Source organism: Quercus suber, unplaced genomic scaffold (assembly GCF_002906115.3).
Source record: "Quercus suber isolate HL8 unplaced genomic scaffold, Cork oak 2.0 scaffold_297, whole genome shotgun sequence".
NCBI lineage: Eukaryota > Viridiplantae > Streptophyta > Magnoliopsida > Fagales > Fagaceae > Quercus > Quercus suber.
This window is the reverse complement of record NW_027069753.1, coordinates 860,294-866,140: the sequence shown is the minus strand read 5'-3', so window position 1 is coordinate 866,140 and position 5,847 is coordinate 860,294.

Here is a 5,847-nt window from a genome sequence, read left to right as displayed (position 1 = left end):
CAATACGCCACCTCTACATCGCTGGGGATGTCAAAGGCTTGCCTGAAAGTGGCTAAGGCTGCGTCTGTATCTAAAAGGTATGAATATCCCATCCTAAACACTAGAAGAAAGATGAACGAAGATGCGGAAGTAAAAAGGAGAGTGTAGAGAACTTACTTTGTGCTCTAAGATGAGAAGAGGTTCTAGGCTGGAGAATAAGTGTGCGGATGAATGTACAACAGAAAGTGGGTCTCAGAAGAAAGAGAGCGTAAAAAGTAGATGAGTGATTTGAAACGGGCCTTTTATAGAGGTCATGAGGAGGATTAACGACGGTTGATCAACAATTATGAGGATTAATTGGCAGACTTCACAGGTTCCAACTCTAAACTGGCATCTGCGCCACCTCGGTTCACGAAGCGTCAAGTAATTATGAGGAGCGAACCAAACGGTCGAATCCTGCGCACCTTATTAGGAGCGCATTAATGGGATTACTGGAGTGCCCCAAACAATACCCCTCCGGACCTCCTTAGTATCACACGCCGTTTGACTCCTTGATTCTCGCCGAGGATCGGGCATGAATCAAGGGGGGGCTAATGTACGGCACGCGTACCCGATCCCACTTGGGCCATTTATCCTCATGTGAAGATACGGCCCATACGCCTATTCTCTCTCTCTGCAGGCCCATCCCGAAACTTTACAAAACGCTGGCCCAAGGTTTGCCTCCTGCTTACGCTCAGTAAATCCTTACCGATCAGCGTCGCGGACGGCAACCGAGCATAACATGCAGGGTATGCCTGGCTATTCCTTTCGGCACGCCTCCGCCGAGCATATCTGCAGAAGTGGAAACCAAGTTCCGAAGCCATACTCACCGTTTCCCACTCCCACCTAACCACCCACTTATATTCAATAACACTGGACCGCCCGCTGCACTAACCAGAAAGTAATCATAACCTCACCACTAATTTAGAACTATAAATATGAGAAGCTTGGGGAGGAGAGGGGGTTGGAAAAATTTACGCAAGAGCAAAAAGATAGAGGAAGAAAAGGAAGGTAGCAGAAAGGTGGTTAAGGCAATAGAGAAGAGAAAAGTGATCTCATTGAGTTTTCACGCCGAGGACAACCTAGTGTAGGACACCCAAACCCACCATACAAGTAAGTTATGAGTCCGAAAGAGCCCAAGCCCATCAGCTCCATTTTCGGTGCGCATATGTACGAAGAATGCAATCTATTTTAGCATTTACCTGGAGACTTAGGGGAGGAATCAGAATAGTGAGAAGACAAGGTAATTTTTATATAATACATTGTGAGTTTCCATTTGATCAAGAGTAAATTCTTCAAGAGGGACCTTGGTCTGTTGATGGAGCTTTACTAGTTGTGGAGAGATGGACCCCTAATCTCACACTTAGCCAAACACATCTAACCTCTGCCATTCTGTGGGTACAGATACACAATCTCCCACTAGAATATCATGATATTTATCTTGTTCATTTTATTGGAAACTTGATGGGAGATTTTGTGTCCATTGACTGGCAACCCACCTTTCCACGGAACATAAGATTTATGAGAATTCGGGTTAAGATTGACCCATGGCTTCCACTAATAGCTGGCTTCATTCTTAAAAGGGATGATAGGCAATATACTTGGGTGGAATGTAGATATGAAAGAGTTTTCAAGATTTGCAAAAGATGTGGAATCATTGGTCATGCTTGCCCACAATGCCATATGGACATGTTTGATATAGAAGAACTTCTAAGAGAACAAGCCTATCACAACCGAGTTCAATATCCCATAGAATTTGCTCTTGATCTTATGAAAATAATGTACATTGATGATATTAGAGCATTTCGCAGGCATCCAAGCCATAGGACCATAAGAATCAGGTATGATGCTAGTTCGACTCCTAGTCCTGCTGAACCTAACCAATCTCAAACAGAACTAATACCTTAGCACTCAAACCAAACTCAATCACAACCAGTTCACCAAATTCACCAGCCCCCAAATTAGAATTCCAATACACTACCACACCCTCCAAATCCCCCAACGATCCACCATTACTCTACTCTTTCCAAATTTAATAGATTTATTGTAACCAATTTTGATGATTTAGAAGTACATCACCAAGGAGCTAGCCACATCAATGCTAATAGTCCAACAAATGATAGTCTTTGGGGAAATAACCTTTTTTATGGAATCAGACAATGACCTTGACCCACCAAACACCCTAATCACTTCGTCCCATATCAACCCCACAATTGACCAAAATATAATTCAATCTGAATGTTGGGTGCCACTAGAAGGCTCCAATCTAAGATTTGTTGAGGTTGAAGAAGGCTATACTGGATGGACTAATGCAAATATTATTAATATGGATTGGGAACCAGCTGCACCATGCAACATGGACTGGGATGATTGTCAAAATTTCTGTGTAGAGCTATTTCTAGTGAACAACCTAGAGGCTTATGAGGATTCAAGTGAGCCAAGTTGGAATGGACATTCCCATTTTCATGTGGGAGAGAGCAGCGGAATAGCGAACGATCGGATGAAATCCAAATCACAACTTGTACTCTTACTAGGATGGAACAAGCTGGTCCACAGGAGAATATCTTGAATCAAGATATTACTAACTGGCAAATTTCACACACCAAAATGTAGCATTTGGAATTAGAAGATAGTAGGAGTACTGACAACCCATTTTTAATGGGAATAGAGATGATGGTATATCTATCTAATACACAAGCCCCAATCTATATTCTTAATTTGGTTCAACTGCTTTCTCAGAACACTTTACAATTAATGGGCCTTTTCTTCTAACAATCGGTCCCTCTGTGGTAGTATGACATCAATTCTACTCAACATAACCAAGGCTCAAATCCTGTAACAAACCCACTGCTTGGAAGCCAAACAAGAATTGCAATTGAAGACATTATTCCAAGTAGGACTACATTGATGGAAGGATTAGTTCCTTTATCTACACAAGCTGATTTTGGCTCCAGACCTACCTCACCTAAGAGATAGCGTGACGAGGAAGTTGGTGAGACAAGCAGAGTTATTAGGAGAAGATTGAATCAGGAACAATGGAATTTTTCCAACAGTACTCACAACTTCAAGCTGATCCAATAACTACCTCACTGAATAACATTGAGTTTGAGAATAATGAGTTTATTCTTAGACTTAGGATCACAGGGAATTCAGATCAGTTTCAAGAGACTGAAGTTATCTAGAGTAAACAGAATGCAGGAACTGAACATCAGCAAAGCATAATCACTAATCTAATACAAATTTTGGCAAACATAAGGCTTTCGAATGCAGCCCAAGAAAGGCCTCCGAAGCAACCATGAGGACACTGGTATGGAACTGTAGGGGTCTCAACAATACTTCTGCAATTTAACTCATCTCAAAAATTGTTGAAACTACTAACCCTTCCATCTTATTTTTAATGGAGACAAATCAGAAGAAAGGAAGGGGAAAGTATTGGACCCATAAGTGGAATTTTGAAAATTTTTGTGAAGTAGAGAGAGTAGGATTGTCTAGGGGGCTTTTGTTGTGCTGGAAAAACTTCAATTTGAATGTATTAGATGCCACAAAAAATTTCATCCATTCTAGAATGAAACATCCTACTTTTGGTTTGTGTTATTTTACTTTTGTTTATGGCCATCCAAAAACCAGCAAAAGAAAGGAAGTATGGGACCAACTTGTTTCCATCCAGGAAAATATAAATGGACCTTGGATATGGATTGGTAATTTCAAACAGGTATTATCCAATGCAAACAAACAATCTTCAACCTCACAAAATTGTCCAGGAGCATCAAATCTACATACTTGTTTACAAGACACTGAAATGATACCATTACAATCAATGGGAGTCAAATAAACATGGAAAAATAAAAGAGATGGGGATGCTCTAGTCCTAGAAAAATTAGACAGAGCATTTATTAACAATGCATGGTTACATACTTTTGAACATTGCACTCTTGAAGCCTGGCCTATCACGGTATCTGATCATGCACCATTATTTTTAGACATCAACAACATTCCCATATTCAAAAAAAGGCCGTTTAGATTCGAAGCTATGTGGCTAATGCACCCAAGATGTAAACAAATAATCCAGAAGGAATGGGAGAAAAAAATCTCAGGTTTCTCTGCTTATATCCTTAAATCTAAACTATGCAATGTCAAGCAAGCTTGCATCAGTTTGAATAGAAATGAATTTGGAAATTTGCACAAGAAACTTTCCAAAATAAAGGAGGAGCTAACATATATACAAAATAATAGTGATAATCTAGAAATTGCCCAGCTAGAGCAAGAAAAACAAACAAAACTCCAACAACTTCTAAATATGGAGGAAGTGTTTTGGGCGCAAAAAAAGAAAAAAGAAAAAAAAAGGAAGGATTGGACAAAAAAGGGCGACAGAAATACTAGATACTTTCATGCTATTGTTCGCAAAAGAAGAGCAACCAATCGCATCACAAGACTTAAGAATCACTTAAATCAATGGATAGATGAAGATCAAAAGTCAAGGGATCATATAAAACAACATTTTCAAAGTATTTTCCAATCGGAATCAAAGGCAAGTACTAAAACTATTATGCAGGTTTTGAACACATACGCACTGCCAGGACTCTTGCACCTACATCGACAAATACTGGATAGGGAATTTAACATAGAGGAGATTAAAGAGGTTGCTTTCCAATTAGGCTCCTAGAAAGCTCCAGGCCTAGATGGTATTCTAGTAATGCTCTTCCAGAAATGTTGGGATAGAATGGGACAAACAGTAATACAGGCTACATTAAGCTTTCTCAGAACATGCTACATTCTTAAGGAACTTAATAAAACATATATCACTTTGGTGCCTAAAAGTCTCAATCTAGAGAAAATTAGTGAGTACAGACCTATCAGCTTATGCAATGTGACATACAAAATTGCTGCCAAAGTTTTAGCTAATAGACTAAAACTAATCATTGACGATCTTATCACTCCTCATCAAAATGCATTTATTAAGGGTAGATTGATCACTGACAATATCATCTTGACTCATGAATTGCTCCACACAATTAAGAGGAAAAAAAAGGGAATAGTTCGTTTCGCTGCACTGAAGTTGGATTTGAGCCTATGTTGGAATTTCATTGAAGCCACACTTCAGAAGTTGGGTTTTAGCCAGCAATGGATCCAATTGGTAATGCAATGTGTCGGCACAGTAACATACAGCATTCTAGTCAATGGAACTCCTACAGAAAAATTCAAACCCAATTGTGGTATAAAGCAAGGTGACCCACTATCACCATACATATTCATTATCTGTGCAAATATTCTTTCATGCATGTTGCAGAATTTAGAAACTCAAGGCATGCTGAAGGGAGTGGCAATAAACAAAGGAGGGCTTCCTATTTCACATCTCATGTTTGCGGATGACATCATCATTTTTTTCAAAGTTGCCAATCAGACTACAGACAAGCTAAGCCAAACCCTCCAAAGCTTTTGTGAAATGTTAGGTGAAAAGATAAATGGCACCAAATCAGTCATGGTGGTTAGTCCCAACTATGATGAAGCTATAAAGGAAGACTTAGCTAGAAAGTTAAATGTGAACACTGCAGCAAAGATAGGGAAATATTTAGGGATCCTAGTAGACCCGGGAACAACGAGGAGAGAAATTGGCAACGAAATCATTGATCGGTTACATAGTAGACTCCAAACTTGGAAAGGTAAACTCTTGTCATCTACAGGGAAACTAACTCTTATTAAATTGGTTATGCAAGCCATGCCAATATATTCTATGTCAATCCATAGATTATCAAAAGATACATGGAACAAAGTTGATAGAATCATTAGAGATTTTTGGTGGGGAAACACTGCAAAAGTAAGGAAATTACA